Genomic DNA, 20,428 nt, shown 5'->3' with positions numbered 1-20,428 from the left:
AGACAATGCATGTGAAAAGATTGGTGCATATTTGCTGGCAGTAGTTCTTAATGTCTACTCTTATTATATATTTGTCTTATATTTCAGACTTGCTTTGCTCTGATAGCTTTGAGTCAGGATTGTGCCTCTCCCTGATATTACATAATATTATGTTAGCTTGTGCTCATGATGATACTGTGTTCTATGTATCCATGAGTTATAATACAGGATACAAGCCTACAGTAGTAGAGGGTAAAGATTGTCAGAAAATCCGCTAGATAGGCTCCGCCAGCCCTCCTGATTTTTCATTCTTACCCTTAGGTTAGTCCTATAGAAGGTTGAGACTGATGTAGGGTGCACTGTTCTTCTTTTACCACCATGGATTCAAGTGTAGCCGCAGTCGGTAGTACGCTTCTGTCACAGGTTATAGACCTGGCAGGGCATGGTTATGAGGATCAACCAAGAACCATATACCCTCAGAAGGGTCGTACCCTTAGAGAACCACACATACAAACCCAAAAACGAGTAAAAACCACAAGCTCAGCCAAGACCAGGTGGAAATGCAACCGTTGAGACCCAGACCTCCAGATGGAACAGGCTTTGTGGGTTAGATAAAACCACTGGTGTATAATCATAGGGCCGGGGTTGGAACCCCCGGCCAACTCAATAGCCCCAAGCCAGCTGATGCCAAAATGTTATTTTATCCTGACTGCCAGATCTTGCAAGGTCTAATCTAGAAACTTGCAAGACAGACACTTGCCAATCCATAAATGAAGGGGGAGCAGGCTCCTTCCATCTTCTACAGATGTCCCTATGGGCAAGTAGGATGGAATAAAACAGTATGCTCCTTGCTTTCCCCTGAACATCAGCAGAAACCCCAAAGAAGACAAGTGGGAAATCCAGGTTTATTTGCTTCCCTAATGGTGCAGAGAGTATGTGACTTATAGCATCCCAAAAAGAAGCGAGGCAGGGACATTCGAAAAACATGTGGGCAAACCACACTTAGCACAGACTACCGGGTTCCCTTGTGAGATTTTCGTAAGTCTGAGAGGGGAATAGTATGCCCTATGGAGCGTGAACAAATGATTTCTTTGCAACCAAGCAGATTTAACGATGTCCCATAAAACTTTACACAATGTATTCCATAGATCATCCACATCTCCTCCTACCATGGTAGATCCCCAAAGCTGGTCTGGTAGTAAAAAATCACCATTCACTTCCTCCAAGATAGACTTATACCAGAGGGAAACTTCCATTTTAGCCAGCGGAGTATCTACCAGTTGGGTTATCAGGGGGCTGTAACCTCCAATAAGAAACCTGTTTGCCAAACACGGCCGTGCAAGAAATGACTGAGTCCAACCCACCATCTGCATATACTCAAACCTCGAAAAATTTGGCCCAATCCTTCCTCTCAGGCACTCCCATGGAAGGAGATTAACATCCATAAATAGCTCCCCCCAAACCACCAACCCGGCTTCTTTAAGTGGAACAACCAAGCTATCACATAGCGATAAGGGACTATCTGAAAGACCCCAAAGGGGCGCCATACTACCATAGTAACTGATTTTTATAGTAACCATTATTTTGCCCAAGTCTTTGCAAAGCCCTGCAGAATCTTCATTTTGATCTTCTTAAAAAAATGTTGGTTGCCGAATTTAAACAAAAAACCTGACTGGCTAAAACCTTTGTATAAACAATCGGATTCTATCAATGTGAAGAGGTGATAATTTTTATGATGTTTTTATTCTTATGCAGTCCGGTGAGGTACTCGGCTCTCTCTTAGGAATAGAAAGATGAGAGCACAGTGTGTTTGTTAAAATACCCCTCACACACTAAAAGGTCCTTTAGTGTCATGCTTCATCATAGGGGTCTTCCCGTCCCTATAACGGGGCGGGGCGTGCTGCGACCAAACGAACTACGCGGGAGCACTTAAGTTGTGACAGAGGCTATGTGTAGGTGTAGGGGTGTCAGTGAAAGTGTAGGGACCTAACAAGTGAGTGCAAGAAAAGATACAAAAAAGTTAAAAATTCCCTGGCTTAGTAGAAAAATATATTTTATTCACTTCTTTAGCTGGGAACATTAAAAAGGGGATTGTGAGGTAGAGCAATAGCTTGCTACCTAGTCGACATGTTTCGTAAGCAGTCCCCTACTGCTTACGCATCAGGACCATAAAGTGATCCCTACTCCTAATAGCTCAGTTCTACAGAGGTATGCCTACTGTCCTACAAACAATGCAGCAAAAATAGGCTGACTGTTTGGGCTTCAGGGCATGAGCTGGCCTGAGTGAAGCATGGTAATTTGCAATGAATACCAAAAATATTGACCAATTGCGGTCTCTGTAAAGGAAAAGGAGAAAAAGAGAGGGAGAAACCAACATAAATGCGTGATTTGCACATCAATTTGACTGGTGACACAAATTATTCATGTGGTCATGTAACACAATGGTAAGAAAGCGCCTTGTTCATAAAAGGCGATTGTTTTGCCTTTTGTAATAAAATAGGCAAAATCAGAACACCTCTCATAACTGGTTGATTATCACCAGATATATGCTATGGAACCCGCGTGGTGATGGGGTTCACTTATGTCTCATCACACATACAAACAATCGCGACTCAATACACTCATACACACAATCTAAATGGAAGAAGTACAGGAGACCCTTGTTTGCGTTTAAAAACAATGGTTATATTGACTATAACCTTTGAAATTGCATTATACGTACTCTTTTCATTAGTTTTCAATGCCCCATGAGCTTGCAGGCGAAGGGTGTTCAGCGCAGTTGACTGCAAAATAAAACCGCACCCGTATGTCATTTACGGACCGCATCCGTGATGTTACTAGCCCCTGTGACCCATTTGTTAGAGACTCGAGGTCAGAGTCTATTACTTACATCACCGGCAGGAGAACGTTTCCTTATTCCTACCCCGTGCCGCTCCGAGGACTGCCGGTCTCATGTGTTTGGCATCGTTAAAAGCACTTCATTTCCGCATTGTCATCCGCGTGTGTGCACGGCAAATTTGGGAAAGCTAGTGCCCTCACCCAAGATGGCTGCTGCTTTTCGGCACTGTGGAGTAGAAAGATAGGCAGTCTTTCTACTATTTTCATTCCAAGGCAAAACAAGGGATTTTCTGTTTATCGGTCACATTAGGGGGGTTGGTATTTACTCCGAAATAAATAAGAATCTAAGGAAATCATTGATGGGGTCATAAAATTATATACAGAGGGCAAAAGGTGACGGATGCCATTCTAATAAGTAGTTGTAAGTTTTTACAGGGTGGGAGGGGAGAGTATTGACCAACTGGTCAGGTGGTTTTTGACCAAATTACTGACTTATTGACGAGATGAGTTCATTATAGCTGTCCCCAGTTGTTTATACAATTCTGCTAGGAGGGTGATTCTATCAGTACCTCTACGCTTCCTCTCTTGTTTTGGAATTACTGGCAGCGCACAGCTGCGGAGGCCCACCTAAAACTTATAACTTTGCTCTCTACTACTACGAAAGTGATTCTGCACCCTACGACAATCATTTGGTGGATCGAGGGACCCCTCTAAAATCACATCTTTCGCAACTAAAAATGGCTGATCTAGGCCTAGCTTTTACTGAAGACGAGATTTCCAATCTAATGTCAACCCTGGGAACTTTTGAGGGTTTGAACACTGCAGGCCCCTCTACAAGAAATAACGACTGGGATGAATTGGAAGAACTAAGTAGAACCCAGATATAAACTGCAATCCATGGCCTACTCATGTCTGAATACCTCAAAGTAAACAATGCACCATCAGGTCTCGTAGTCCGCAATGAACCATTTATCTTCCTACATGATAAAACTTTTAAAATCGACTGGTCCAAAATCTCGTGGCGATGTACCAGAGATTGAATTGTGCTCATTATAAAGACTGCAAGCAGGTTGGCTAGCGAACTCAAGGTTGAGATACAAACGATAGAAAAACGTCTAAAGAGTTATGAATCTCCCGCCGATATCAAAACATATTTGGATGAAATGAACAAATCATTGAATGAGTTTGAAACCACTCTCAAAAAGAGAGTAAATATGAGAAACTGAAAAAAGACACCAGTCGGTGGACAAAGGAGAAAATCTACCCCTACATCAAAGATGATTACAAATCAACTAATGAAAATACCACTGATGATGAATCATCCGACTCCGGATCTAATAGCTCTAATTCCAGTCATAATAAAAATAAATGTCCGAGATACCAAGGCAATAGGAGGAACTTCCGCAGACCCAACTACCGTGGCACAAGAGGATGGAACAATTTTCATCACCACATGATGTATCCCCCACAACAACAATATGGCCCAGCCCCCTTCCAACACCCGCAGGGGCCTTTTCCAACCTGGGGATACCAACAGCAAGACTATGGCTACTTTGATCAATCAACGCCTTTTTTAGGGGCACGCCAAGGCCGGACAAAGGGAAAAACCGGAGGGGCACCACGGTACATTGGAATACCGGAGAGGAAGAAGCCCCACGGGTATCAACAAGGAGCATGACAGGCGCCACAAGGAACCAGAAGTGAGTCTGGTGGTGAACCTCTCTGATACTGAACTAACATACCCACAAAAAAGAGTCCTGGAAAAGGGGCTAGGATACGTGCCTACAGCCAACATGGATAAGTTCCACCTCTGCAAAGAGGTACAAGAATTCATGCGACGCCTGAAGTTTCAAGTCTTTTTAAAGACAAAAAGGATGAAACGGAACATGGAGATACCAACCTAAGACCTAAATCTAGGTTCACTCCGATGGATAACACTCTTCCAATTGAAGTATTAACTTTTGAAAAAGCGGTAATGAGGGAACTTGAAGATATTAACCCTCTAGACAAACGCGTCTTCCAAAATATCACCAGTGAAGAACGAAAAGCATTACGAGATTTGAGCAACAACAAGGGAGTCATAATAAAGCCAGCCGACAAGGGCGGTGCTACTGTCATACAAAATATAGAAAAATATGACAGGGAATGTATGAGACTGCTACAGGACAAAAGAAACTATGAGGTCCTTCACATGGACCCCACCGAAAGAATAAAAACCAAGATCGGCACAATGGTGGAGGAGGCATTATCCCACGACTGGATCACCAAAAAGGAAGGGTAATTTCTCTGCCAAAAGAATCCGAAAATCCCATATCCATACACCCTACCCAAGATTCACAAAGACTTGCAGAATCCCCCAGGACGACCCATCGTCTCTGGAATCGGGTCTATTTTAGAACCAGTCTCAAGATTTGCTGACACCTTCCTCAGACCCATGGTTCAAAAAACATCTACGTATCTTAGAGATACCAAAGATGTATTGAATCTCCTCGAAGAGGTTACCTTCGACCCAAACACTCAGCTGCTAATCAGCTGTGACGTGGAGAGTCTCTACACTAGTCTGCCACACCAAGCAACCTTGGAGATTATCGAAGATGTACTCTTTGAAGATTTTTGGGAATATCAGACACCGCGCAATGTGGTGATTGAGTGCTGCTCTCTGGCATTAAAAGAGAACTTTTTTGAAATAAAGGCACCTTATACTTACAAAAACACGGTACCAGCATGGGGAGCACATTTGCTCCCAGCATAGCTGGACTCTATGTGCACCATCTAGAGGTGACCAAAATACTGAATCCCAACAACCCTTTCAGATCTAACATCAAGTTGTGGAAACGGTACATCGATGATATCCTTATCATCTGGGATGGAGATGAGAGGAACTCCGAACAATTTCTAACATGGCTGAATCTTCAAGATGATTTCTTGAAATTCACGAGCATCACCTCCAACAGCAACCTGGTTTTCCTAGACTTGAACATTTTTCCCAAAGATGGAAGATTAATGACCACAACCCACTTCAAAAGCACTTCAAAAAATTGTCTCTTAATGTACAATAGCTTTCACCCTAAACATCTACCTCCCATATGGTCAGTTTCTGCACCTCCGCAGGAACTGCACAGAGATTGGCAACTTTAAACTACAACCAAAAGACCTAAAAAAGAAACTAGAAGCACAGATGTACCCAAACCGAATCATTGATCAGGCATACAAACGAGCCAAGAACAACTGCTGTGAGAGCCTCTTGGAAGAAACAGTACCAAAGGATGAGGAGAAAAGACCTATCTGTGTGACCACGTACAATACCAGTTCAAACCAAGTGACGAAAATCATCAACAAAAATTGGAAGATTTTGAATAGTGGCTGTCTGCAGATACCTAAACCTGTGTTCTCACACAAAAAAGCACAAAGCATAAGAGATGTTCTAGTCCACACAAGACCCAAATCAAACAACACCAACGGACAAAAAAATCCAAATTTTGTACAGGGCCACCATCCATGTGGAGGATGCAAAGTCTGCTGTCTAACTGAAAAGAGTAAAAAACTAACCTTCAACAATGGTACTGTTTGGGAACAGAGGAGTTTTAGCAACTGTAATAGTGCAATGTCGTGTACCTGATCACCTGTCCCTGCAAACTTGAATATGTAGGTATGACAAGCAGAGCAATAAAGATCAGGATAGGCGAACATAAAAGCACTATAAAATGCAGAAAATCAAGCACAAAACTCACTAACCATTTTTTGGAAAAGAACCACAAACCTGAGGAAATTTCATGGACTGTGATAGAACAAGTCAGTAATGAAAATTTTCTCCTAGAAAAAGAACAAAGATGGGTGTTTCGCATCCAATCCCACAAAGCTGGTCTGAACGATGACATACCCTGGGGACAGCTATAATGAACTCATCTCGTCAATAAGTCAGTAATCTGGTCAAAAACCACCTGACCAGTTGGTCAATACTCTCCCCTCCCGCCCTGTAAAAACTTACAACTACTTATTAGAATGGCATCCGTCACCTTTTGCCCTCTGTATATATTTTTATGACCCCATCAATGATTTCCTTAGATTCTGATTTATTTTGGAGTAAATACCAACCCCCCTAATGTGACCGATAAACAGAAAATCCCTTGTTTTGCCTTGGAATGAAAATAGTAGAAAGAGTTCCTATCTTTCTACTCCACTATGCCGAAAAGCGGCAGCCATCTTGGGTGAGCGCACTAGCTTTCCTAAATTTGCCGTGCACACATGCGGATGACAATGCGGAAATGAAGTGCTTTTAACGATGCCAAACACACGAGACCGGCAGTCCTCGGAGCAGCACGGGGGTAGGAATAAGGAAACGTTCTCCTGCCGGTGATGTAAGTAATAGACTCTGACCTCGAGTCTCTAACAAATGGGTCACAGGGGCTAGTAACATCATGGATGCCGTCCGTAAATGACATACGGGTGCGGTTTTATTTTGCAGTCAACCGCGCTGAACACCCTTCGCCTGCAAGCTCATGGGGCATTGAAAACTAATGAAAAGAGTACGTATAATGCCATTTCAAAGGTTATAGTCAATATAACCATTGTTTTTAAACGCAAACGAGGGTCTCCTGTACTTCTTCCATTTAGATTGTGTGTATGAGTGTATTGAGTCGCGATTGTTTGTATGTGTGATGAGACATACGTGAACCCCATCACCACGCGGGTTCCATAGCATATATCTGGTGATAATCAACCAGTTATGAGAGGTGTTCTGATTTTGCCTATTTTATTACAAAAGGCAAAACAATCGCCTTTTATGAACAAGGCGCTTTCTTACCATTGTGTTACATGACCACATGAATAATTTGTGTCACCAGTCAAATTGATGTGCAAATCACGCATTTATGTTGGTTTCTCCCTCTCTTTTTCCCCTTTTCCTTTACAGAGACCGCGATAGGTCAATATTTTTGGTATTCATTGCAAATTACCATGCTTCACTCGGGCCAGCTCATGCCCTGAAGCCCAAACAGTCAGCCTATTTTTGCTGCATTGTTTGTAGGACAGTAGGCATACATCTGTAGAACTGAGCTATTAGGAGTAGGGATCACTTTATGGTCCTGATGAGTAAGCAGCAGGGGACTGCTTACGAAACATGTCGACTAGGTAGCAAGCTATTGCTCTACCTCACAATCCCCTTTTTAACGTTCCCAGCTAGAGAAGTGAATAAAATATATTTTTCTACTAAGCCAGGGAATTTTTAACTTTTTTGTATCTTTTCTTGCACTCACTTGTTGGGTCCCTACACTTTCACTGACACCCCTACACCTACACATAGCCTCTGTCACAACTTAAGTGCTCCCGCGTAGTTCGTTTGGTCGCAGCACGCCCGCCCCGTTATAGGGACGGGAAGACCCCTATGATGAAGCATGACACTAAAGGACCTTTTAGTGTGTGAGGGGTATTTTAACAAGCACACTGTGCTCTCATCTTTCTATTCCTAAGAGAGAGCCGAGTACCTCACCGGACTGCATAAGAATAAAAACATCATAAAAATTATCACCTCTTCACATTGATAGAATCCCATTGTTTATACAATTCTGCTAGGAGGGTGATTCTATCAGTACCTCTACGCTTCCTCTCTTGTTTTGGCTAACACCTTCCCCATTAAGTAAAGCTGAGAGTAAAGTACCAACTCCACAATCTACAGGCATCTTTAGAAGCATTTGGGCATGGGAGAGCTGGAACACCCAAGCATATATCTGTAGATGAGGAGCAGCCAGCCCACCCTTCTCCCTAAGCCTCCTAAGTTTCTTCCAGGCAATCCTTGGAAGGTGCTTATTCCAAACAAAGGAAGTGATGTCCACCTGCAATTTAGCTATTAGGGAGGGATCAAAATAAAGAGGAATGGTATTAAATAAAAAAGAAATGTTGGGTAAAATGGTCATTTTGACCAAGTTTACTCTGCCTAACAGGGATAACGGTAGCTGGTCCCAGGATCGCATTAGCTGGTGACATACCTTTGCTACTGCTGAGAAATTGGAACCTACTAACTGGTTTATATCCTTTGTTATATTTACCCCCAGATAGCGCATAGATGTTCCTGGCTGTATATTGATTTCACAGTGGTCATCGTTCCAAATCAATACCTCAGTTTTTGATGCATTCACTTTGTACCCAGATGCTTCCCCAAATTGTTGTGCTACCTCCAATACTACTGGGATTGCGGTTTGTGCCTCTGACGAAAATTTGAGTACATCGTCCGCATAAAGGGCAACCTTCCTCTCCCTACCCCTATAAGAAAAGGACTTAATGCTCATATCATCCCTCAAGCATTGAGCAAGGGGCTCGATGTACAGATCAAACAGGAGAGGGGAGAGTGGACAGCCCTGTTCCTCCCCCTGGAAATATTAAAGGGGTCTGATAATAATCCATTTACCGTTACCCGAGCAGTAGGGTTCTGAAATAAAAGGTTAATGGCTCGCCGAAATCCACCCCCAACGTTGAACTTAGCCAAGGCCTCAGACAGGTAGATCCAATTTACCCTGTCGAAGGCCTTGGTGGCATCCAACGTTATGGCAAACAGAGGGAGAGACTCAGCTATAGCTATGTCTATAGCGCCAATTAAATCATATGTTAGTTCAAAAAGCTGGCGCCCCTTTACAAACCCTTTCTGATCTTGGTTTAACACATTAGGAGCAACTGCAGCCAGCCTCCTTGCCAAAACAGTAGTAAAGATCTTGTAATCTACGTTTAAGATCGAAATCGGTCTATAAGACCCACAGGAGGAGGCTGGCTTACCAGGTTTCAGAATCAGGGTAATGGAAGCACTGTTCCAAGATTCAGGGGAAGCTCGCAATCCCGCAAAATTTGGTTAAATAATATAGTAAGAGATGGTACTATTTCATGTTCTAATAACTTACAAATTTCTGCTGGAAGCCCATCAGGCCCGGCCGCTTTCTCTTTCTTGCTATTTCGGATGGCTGACCTAACCTCTTCCTCAGAGATCTCACTGTCCAGGAGAATACTCTGCTCAACAGAAAGTGCCGGGAGGGAAATTCTACTCAACCAATCTTTAACTATTTCTGGAGAGATTTTTTTTCCTCATGGTATATCTCCTGAAAAAAGGCCGATCTTATGCCTTCATCCGAAGAGATTATATTATTGCTCGCTGTTATTGACACAATATTATTGCGGGCCTGATCTGTTTTCGCCTACCAAGCCAACAGCTTCCCAGCTCCTTCCCCATACTGAAAGTGAGCTAACTTGCTGGCCTCCCATCTTAGCTGAACTCTTTTGCCTAAGACAGAACCCAGCTGCACTTTAAGGGAAAGCAACTTATCTTGGAGTGGTTTCAAGAGTGCATCACTAGAGGTTACATTAGTATCAATATCTGATTGTACCCTAGCAATGTCTGCCTCAATAGACACAACTTCCTCCTTATATTGCTTTAGACGGAAAGATACTTTGCCTGGTATAAGCCCCCTCAAAAAAGCTTTAAAAGAATCCCATACCACACCCAATGCAGCCGAGCCAATGTTTATATTCATAAATGTTTGAGCTTCACCCCTAAGAAAGGAAACATCATCAGGATGTGAAAGGAGCGATCGATCAATTGACCATCCTCTGGTAGAAATAGTAGGGGACCCCTCAAGCTCCATGAATATTGCAGAGTGATCGGACAGATGAAGAGGGAGATACCTTATATCTTTAACAGAATCAATCAGTCTTTGACTAATCAGAACAAAATCTATTCTGGACTGATGATGGTATTTATAATTCCTAAAAGAAATACCCTGTTGCTGTCCTGACCTTACTCTCCATATGTGCACGTATCCGTATTGCTTCATTGAATTACGTAGTGAAGTCCTAGATTTAGAAAGGACAAGAGGACGACTGCTTGGTGATTTGTCTAAATAAGGGTCCAAAACTATATTAAAATCCCCCGCCCAAATGATTGGCTCAGGGAACTCCAGAAGATGTGCCACTATGGACTCTAAAGAAGACGGGTAATCAATATTAGGCCCATAGTACCCAACAAAGGTGAACTGTTTACCCGAGGTAATAACTGTAGTGATGGCCCATCTGCCACATGGGTCCACCATCTGAGTGATTAACCTAGCTTTAAGTTGTTTTTTAAAAATATTAGACACCCCTCTTATGTTCATATTTTGTGATGAGGATACTGCAAAGTCGATCCATCTATTCTCCTTTACTAATGCGAGGGATTCAGTGTGCGTCAAATGGGTGTCCTGAAGTATAATGACCTGAGCATCTGAATCCCGCAGATACTGCAGGATTTTTTTTGCCCTAGGTTTGGTGCGCAGGCCGTTTACATTCCAGGAGATAACCTTAAAACACCCCATATATTATGTCCCAGACACTAGCTAGAGGCCGCTGCACAAGGAATATCACCAATTCATACACTACCTGGGAAAATACTATCACAAACCAGATTACTAAGTTAGGAAATCCAACATTATACAGATGGAAAATGAGGAATTTTTTATTTTTCACCCTCCACCCTCCCCTCCTCCTTCCCCCGTGCCCCCCCTCCACCCTCCACCCATCCCTTGGAAAACCCTTGCTATATCTAACCGGAACAAGCCCAGTTGATAGCACCCCTCCCCGTGCTCCCGCAAGAAACTACTCTGCCCATAACCCTGAGTATATAGCTTGGTGACAATTATACTTAAGGGAGTATATCAAGGATTCAACCTAATCTCCCAAAAAGTTGAAGGTCAGGAAAAAAAAAGGGTAAGATAATACTGGGGGCAGCATTAAATCTTATTTTGCATCTAAACATACAAACAGAATTGTAACTTTCATACCTCTTTTTTTCCCTTATCTTACCCTTTCTTCACCTCATCTTTTCTTCTTCCCCTTTCCTTTTAAATATGTGGGTTTTTTCTTTTTTATAATTTCCCTTTTTTCCTGAAAGTATGTGTCATCATATTCTTTTATTTATTTCAATTTCTTATCTCGAGGCGCCCTTGTTGCCAATCTGTAACAACAATTCGTCAGCTGCCTGTACTAATCTCAGATTAAAGGTCTTATTATTATGCATAACTCTAAGGGCGGCTGGGAACCTCAGTTGTGCTGTAGCACCTAAACCCCTAAAGGCATCTAGACGCCTCCCAAACTCCCACTGATTTTCCAACGTGACCCTTGAGAGATCTGATCTTATTTGAAAGGTGTAACCTTTCCCCACCAAAGATTTTTGTTTCAAAGCCAGGTTGAGGATATGTTCTTTAAGTGAATAGTTGTGAAAATTCACTAATATTTTACGTGGTTTTGACCTTTCGGGATTACGCCTAAAAGGGTCCCTAAGATTGTGCTGAATGTCAAGAGCTAGAGCTTCCACTGATTGGTCTAGGCACAGAGACTCCTTCAGGAGATGAATAACAAATTGCTTGATCACCGATCCCTCTGAGCCCTCGGGAACATTAAGAACTCGGATGTTACTCCGCCTTGCATTATTTTCTAAAGTTTCCATCCTGTCAGCCAAATCATTATCCGCCCTATGGAGTTTAGTGATGTCCTCTTTAGCCTGATCCAGATGCAAAGATAGCACAGCTACTGTCTCCTCCAGATTTCCTGTTCTTAAAGTGAGACCATCAATTTTACTATCCAGGGATTCACAGTAGTTCCTGATTTCCAGTTGGTTTGCCGAAGATTCATCAAACCCCTTTCTTATGTCAAGTGACAGGGAGGAAAACATTGCTTCCAATGAGACCCCCGAGACACCAACCTGAGGAGGCGTAACAGCTGAGCTCTCAGCTCGAGGGTATAGTAGGTGACCCCCGTAGGAGCCGTTGTGGGTCATCTTGCACATTAGCCCCTTCTGACCCCCCCATGTCTGCCGATACAGGTACATCTGGCAGTAAAACTACTTTCTCTGCACTTAAAGACGAAACAGGGACTAGAGAGCCCTCAACGCTGATGATGCTCTGTCCAAAAGAAAGAGAGGTAGCGGAAGAGTCCGAGCTGAAGGAAGGGCCGATTAAAGAATTAACTGATGGCAGAGCAGAGGCTGGAGCTGTAACCGACATTGCCCTATCCTCTACAAGATCCAACACCGGTGGGATGGCTTTAAAATAGGAACAAAGAGAAGGGGGTATTTTTGACCCCACTCCCAGAACCGCTTTAAGATTCCTTGCGGGTTTTGATAAGCTCAGCTTCTTCGCCTTCACCTCATTAGATAAATAGGATGAGGGCTTTCCCTTTTCCACCTCCAAATGTTCAGGGTCTCTGACTCGCTCCTTAATCGCAGGGGCCGCCTTCAACAAAGCCTCCTTCTTCTTCCTACCTCGTTTGCCCTTTGCTTTAGATTGATGCAGGATAGGTTGAGATACCTCAAACTGCTGGGGGTGCAGAGATGGAGAAATAGACTTGGGCTGTGAATTAGTCTGTAAATTGTCAATCTCCTCCTCCTCCTTGCCGCTATCTACATAAACTGCTCCACCATCCCTCTCCACAATTACGAATGATAAAGATTTTTTTACTCTTACCTCGTCGTGCTGTATCTCGACGTGAGCTCTACCTCCAGGGGCTTGCACAAGGCTACGTGCCTTCCTCCCCCTTCTCAGCTCCAGGGCGGCCGATGCCCAAAATCGCAGCCCCTGTGAAGTCCGGAGCAGGGCAGGAAACAGCGAACAATGCTGGACTGATGACAGGCGGAGCCTAAGACTCCGCTGATTAAATCAGGTTTACGGAGTTAAAAAAAAAAGACTTTGCGTTATTAAAGACGAAGTCCCCGTATTTCTTGCACAAAAACAGAACAGCATCGGGTCCCACACCCCCGGGCCCCCAAGTCCGCTCCGTCTGCTTCCCCCGTGGGGGCAACCAAACACTCCACCTCCCAGCAACAAGCAAGGGAAAAAAAAAAAGTCAGTCCGCGCACCACCCGCATACGGAGGCAGACGAAAACGCCGAAACGCCTGGTAAGCCCAAACTTCACTCGGACGGGTTACAGCGGGTTATGGCGGGAGCTCACCACCTCTTACTCCTCAAACGAAGCCAACATCCCCTCACAACGGCTGGAAACTAGAGAAGTCCCCCTGCTTCAATGGGCAAAAGCAGCTTGAGTCGGGAGCACAGTCATGGAGCGCTGCGGCAGATCAGCCGACTGCCGCCATGTTTTCCCCCTTGGGTGCACTGTTCTTGTGTACAAAGTGGTGCACCTTTAATGAGGTGCGCTTGTGCAAACAGGGGTAGTGAACCCTATAATAATGCAGTGCCTTCAGGCCAGCCGTGAAGTTAGAGCTGCCCTTAGAGCAGCACGTTTGTGAAAGGCATAGTGGCTTTTTGTAGCAACCGCTCCATCTTTCACAGTGCAGGTGGTGCCCAGCTTGCACTTGAAAGGGAGGCAAAGAGAAGGCCTTTCCTTTGTGCCTGTCTTCAATTCTATCAGGATGAATACAATCTCTTCAGTAAACTAAGACCTAAGAGAATTTCTGAACATAGCGGATCAAATCATCAACAGGATTAAGATCAAAATCAAAGTTTTTTCCAATAGAGATGGAAAACCAAAATGATTCATTCTCTTTGAAAAAATGTTTTTGGAAGAGCTTGAAGATCAGGACGGAATGTAGAGGCTTAGACAACTGGTTTATAATCTAAAAAAAGAATATGAAGCTTTAAAATCCTTACAGGCAGATTCAGAACTAACAGTAAAACCAGCAGATAAAAGGGGGCAGTAGTCCTGTTGGACACAAATAGATATCATGAAGAAGTATTGAAGATTTTGAATAAAGAAGACATTTCTCTTAAATTGAGCTATGATCCTACTAAGGAACTACAAAGAGAAAGAAGTAATTTGGTCCTTAGGGACTTGGAGCAAGGATGAAACAATGAAAACAAAGGTAAATTCTCAATGACCATGACTCCTCAAATGCCATCTTTATATGCACATCCAAAAGTCCATAAGGATCTGATGAATCCACCATTTCGTCCTATAATATTGGTGATACATCGCTTGTAAGAACCTCTGAGCCAATACTCAGATTTTTTTAAGCCCTTCCTCTTGAACATGCGATCATATACATGTGATAGTGCTATGATCATTAATGAACTGGAAGGAAAGATATACTATTTATCTATAAGATCTATGCTTTATATAGTAATATCCCACAAGAAAGGACTCTAGAAGTTTTGGAAAGAACTCTAAACTCCAGAAGTAATGTAGAAAGTGTTCCAACTAATTTCATTTTGGAGTGTGCAAAGAGATTACTATGAAAATATTTTTGATGTATAAAAATGTAATCTATAAACAAAGGAAAGGGACCAGCATGGGAATGACTTTCGCTCCCAGTATAGCTGATTTATATGTCGCTGATTTCGAAGAGAAGTTTATTTTTGATCTAAATCAGCCTTTCAAAAGTCAGATCCATCACTGGTTTCGCTTTATAGAATGCATTTTATCTATGTGGAAAGGCTCTGAAGAAGATCTGGAAGATTTTAAAATTTGGTTCAACAGCTGAGACGAGAACCGTAACTTTGCTAAGAAGAAAAATAGAAAGAATACTGAATTCCTAGACTTATGTATATATCATGAAGAAGGCATAGTAAAAACCTCACTCTTCACCAAAGATTTTGATTGTAACACATCAAAGCACATTTCAAGTAACTATAAAAAAAAGTCTAAAGACTAATCTGCTGTATGGGAAATGTCTTCTCTTGCTGAGAATTTGCAGTACAAGAGAAGAATATGATAAACATGCTATTGTCCTGATGAATACATTAAGATTGGGTGTTATCCAAATAGGATTATAAAATTGGCAAAAATAGGCTAAATACAAGCATAGAGAATACCTTTTTTATATAAAAGAAAGAATGACCAAAAATGGAGAGATTAATAGCAGTATTCCAATACAATCATGTGAGCAATGAAATAACAAGGTTGATCAGTAAAAAAAGAATTTATAAAATTTAGGTAGTACCAAATATATAAAAGAAAAATTAATGTTGGCTTTTGGAAAAAGGAGATCAGTAAGTTCACAATTAGTACACAGTTACACTCTACGTAAGACCCTACCCCAAACCATCACAGAGATGTGGGCATTACCTAAAATGAAGGGAAACCATAAGTGTGGCACATATAGTACATGCCAATTTGGTATTGGGGTTGAATTCTTCCAATTACAAAAAATGTTCAAACCCCCTGAGGATGTAACAAATTGCAGCAAGATGAAGGGCATCATGTATGCCATATTTTGCCCATGTGAAAGAGTCCATACAGGCATGACAGCTAGAGATTTAAGAATCCAGACCATAGGACAACGATCAGCAATTAGGCAAAGAAACTAGAATGTGCTACTAGTAAACCATTTCATAGAAATGCAACATGCAGAAGGTGAGATAAGATGGTTGATAATTGGAAAAGTGAGAACCAATGCAGGAAAAAAATTATATTACAGAGAGGTTGTCCTATAAAGAAAAAAACTTTTTTTCAAACTTTCAAACTGAAGCATTTGAAAATGGTTAAGATGACAAAATAGACAGGATGACATTTTAACAGTCATAATTATGAGGTATGGAATGAGAAAGAGTTTGTTTGGTCTCTGTTCCTGTGAGAGAGATCAAAAAGTAGGATTAGAAGAAAGATTGGTCAGTATAATTTCAAAGCAACCTTATTAAAGAGTATTATAAAAAAAATCTAACTACATTATTTGTTTTCATTCCTGCTTTATAATTTATCATTATGAGAGAATTGGTTTCTGGGAATACTTTCTAGGGAGCAGTTGTAGGATGTGATGTTAAATGAGGTCAAGTCGGTTAGCCCAATTTCTGCTGACTTTTGTAAAATAACAGAATAGAATGATACAGGATATAGAAGAATGTCTCACAAAGACAAATGCACAAAGGACAGCATTAACCATGCTGCACAGATTCAAAGGATTAGCGACATCTGGCACACAAACTATTTAACAGTAGTGTAGCACCTTGTAATTCTATTTGAGCAAGGAATGATAGAAGGAACAGGCGTCGGGGAGGATAATTAATAAAGGTGAGAAGAGGGATTACTTGAAAAATTGGGGTATTGGAAAAAAGGCCACCTCTATTAAAAAGGAACTTTTCTATTCTGTGTAAATCACTAATACAGGATTGAGGGCCAACTGTACCTCTGTTAAAGATGGCCCAGTTTCCTGAATAAGGAACAAAGGAGCATGTGCCTGTCTGGGAAGAGTAATACATTAAGGTGTGAGTAGGAAATAAAGTGGTGTAATAAGGCATTTTTATATTATCAGAACATCTCTAGTAAAATAAAACATTCTGTCTATCATGAAGTTGCTATGTTACAGGTATAGGAGAACCAATTTTGCCGGTGTTTGCTTTGACGTTCTCTCCTTGATCCCTCGCTTTTTTTTACATGAAGAACTGGGCACTACATATGTATCTTATTTAAATAAGACCCTACAGTTACTTCTCTGAGTTTCCGTTTGGGCTAACAAGGTTAGCATTCTTAATCAGGAGATTATTACTGATTGTTTGAAAGGGTAGCAATATACTTTGGCTGAGCTATGTCCAATGCACTGCCAAAGCGATAGGGTAGATTACATTGTTTAAATGTCCCCACTTGTTAATTAAAGTGCAAATCTCCTGAGCTATAAAACTTTCTATAGGCTCTTGTGAGGTATCCAGGAAACAGGAGGTGATGAAGAGACCCCTACTGTGGAACTATGCCAACATCCAAATGTAATTACATATTTAAACATATCTGACTTTGGTATATAGCCCCGATAAATGATTACCTCTAACTAAATTTTGGCTGAGAATTATAAGATCCCAGCTTTGCTTTCCCCTGGGCCAATATGATGAAGGATCTATCTTAACATTTCCCTGCATTGAGTCCTCCGAGGAAACCCAAGAACATTTGTTTTTGTTTTTTAAATATTATGAATTTGAAATAAAGGATTTAAAAACAGTTCATAAATGCCATGTTTTCCAGCAGCGAAAGCCAGTTTTGAATTTCCTATGTATGTTCCTGAATTGTTTGTTCTGTTTCTACGTGAGATTTCCTTTTAAGTCAGTACTACGTAAAAGAACTTCATGCAACGTATGAATTTCGATTTCCTTTATATCATTCAATATTTCAAGTGTATTAATATATATTTTAAAATTGATATCTATGTAGGCAATGCTTTTATGAGAGTTTTAAATAGTCAAATAAAGCTTTTTGATTAACTGGTTGATCAAATATTCTATCTTTAGATAGACAACGCATAAACAATAACAGATGTGACGTGTATATTTTTGAAACAGAGGAATGCACCTAATCGAGGGATGCAACAGTACCTTTCAAACTAATGCCCTATGAGATGCCAACGTAAAAAGGTGAGACTGTATATTCTTGGGTGATTGTTGATTCATTTTCCAGAAATAAGAGACACGGTTACCAAGTGATAATGATAACTAAGGGTCCGTTTATGATCATGGTAGTTGGACCGCTGCCAGTCTGTTAGTGGCGGTTCGATTACTGACAGCCCGTCAGTCCGACCGTCATATTTGGGGCATGGCAGTCAGACTAACACAAGTCTGATACAAAATGGCACCACCACCAGGATCATGGATCCCAAAGGGGCGACAATGTGTAAAGCAGCTGTGAATAGAGAAGGTGAAGGGTCAGGCACCACCATTCAGATTACAACCTGCATTTCCAACATCCTTTAAATGGTGGTTCCCCCACCAGGTAAAGGCTGTAGGAAATGTAATGAGGGGGCCCCAAAATGGCCTCTTGGATGATTACACCAGGGGCAGTAAGCACTCTAAGCACTATCATGCGTGCAACGTGTGCCATGCACAACATGGTGCATGATAACAGTGCACCCACAACATTGCAGGCTCTGCACCATGGTGGCATCTCCTTCAGGGTCACATAGTGAGCCTGAGCAGGAAACCACTGACTGACTGCTGCATGTCATAATACGTCAGTTGGGATGCCACCAGCTTGATGGTGGTATGGTCTGGCAGTCTGAGGGCCAGGATCGTAACTGCACCCTAAGTCATATATCTAGGATTCTAGGGATAGAAAAGTTAAAAAAGATAACTGTTAAGAAAAAAAGTACTGAGCGATGATAAGTATATATGCACCATTGATACAAAGCTTACTGAAACTTACAGAAGGGAAAAATAGATGAATTGAGTTGCAATTGAAATATTTTTTCTAAAAAGGTAAAAGGATTATAATGTTGACTCACCCCACCGCAGGAATACTGAGTGCAACAACAACACTTCCTTTTGTGAAGAAATACAAGACTGATTGTCATGTAAAAAGTAATATAAGCTACACCCAGAAATGTTTTTCACTCTGCAACATAGTGACAGCTCAATGATTTGTAGGTATAGAAATTATGGTTTGATGAAAGATTTGATGGCTATATTCTTTGAAAACTGGCAATCTGGAAAATATTTTTTGACAGCTGTATTGTGATTGCTGCATTTGAGGGAAAATTACTATACTGTTTATTTATAGCAGACAATCTTTTAATAATTTTGGATGAGAAACAATGGTTTGAAATAAGAAGATTTTTTTTCTAGTTTTGCACGCACCTTGGATTAGTGAACCTTTGTAGTCTTATATAGTGAGAAATGTTGGGAAACATCAGATATCTTTGGAAGAAGTATTTATTACATATGAATGTAAAGTAATTGATTTCAGTATTCTTATATATTATATCTATACAAGATGGTGTATCATGTATTGAGCTGCTTCTTCCTCCAGCCTGATGAAGACTTGAAGTGATAAAGTTGAAAGTATTCGTTCCTAGGCAATATGTATTACAAATAAAGAAGGCTATATGCAAAAAATCTGATGAGATAGAATCTATTATGTGTTGTGGATACTCTGATATAAAATGTACCTCATGCACTATGGATGAGTCATTTCTTTCTAGTTCTTTTTTAATTATTAGTATTTAAGGATACATTTTGAGGCTGCTTGGTTAGGTATATTGTGTTTTGGATTGCATTGTTTCATAATAATAATTATATGGAGGGATTAGCCCTATAATTCTTCTGAAGACCGTAATTGATGAAAGGATGTCATTTGTAGTTTGTGTATATTAATGCCTGGACACCTACATTAAGCAAAAGGTCATCCTTTCATTATGCTGGGCAGAGAAAGCACAGCAGGCAGCTGCAGTAAGTAACTGCAGGGGTATGTCTGGGAATGTGGTCCATGGGACCCCATTTACCACCTTTCAGGGGGTGTCCTTGGAAGTTGTAATAACTGGAACCATCCCATAGTAGCACAGTCAGAGCCTTTGTCTCTGTGCCCGACAGCGTTGCAAGGGAAAAGTGCAACAGACCTGTCTGCATTACAGATATGTAATTGTTCGATAACTCTAAAATTTACAGATATAAGGGTAGTGGGATCCACCTACTTCACTTCCCAAAAGGGAAACCACTATTGTCATGCAAGAGATATACTTGCCATCAAGAGAGCACAAGCACAGTAAATATACAATGGAAATGTTCAAAGTACTATGATAGTGCTTGTTATGGGAGGGCTACTACAAGACGTTATGTATTTTTTACAAAACTTGGCAAAATTAAATGTCAGATGTATTTTGCAGGCTACAGAAAGGCAAGCACTAGTTCCTAAGAACATCCAGGCGTAATTCAAAAAATATTTTACCAAAAGGTC

The 20,428-nt window shown here is 41.4% G+C and overlaps 1 long non-coding RNA gene across 1 annotated transcript; it reads right to left on the bottom strand.

The window, feature by feature from the left end:
• Window positions 1-348: 348 nt before the first annotated feature.
• LOC147662949 (uncharacterized) lies at window positions 349-12,637 on the bottom strand. The gene is made up of 3 exons (XR_015305460.1): window positions 9,583-12,637; window positions 8,441-9,494; window positions 349-1,662 (listed from the first exon to the last, which is right to left on the bottom strand). It is a non-coding gene; the product is annotated as an uncharacterized LOC147662949 (long non-coding RNA).
• Window positions 12,638-20,428: the final 7,791 nt, after the last annotated feature.

This window comes from Lissotriton vulgaris, unplaced genomic scaffold, assembly GCF_964263255.1.
Source record: "Lissotriton vulgaris unplaced genomic scaffold, aLisVul1.2 SCAFFOLD_1643, whole genome shotgun sequence".
Classification (NCBI taxonomy): Eukaryota; Metazoa; Chordata; class Amphibia; order Caudata; family Salamandridae; genus Lissotriton; species Lissotriton vulgaris.
Note: the sequence above shows the minus strand (reverse complement) of the source record. Positions and strands in the feature narration are given on the sequence as shown.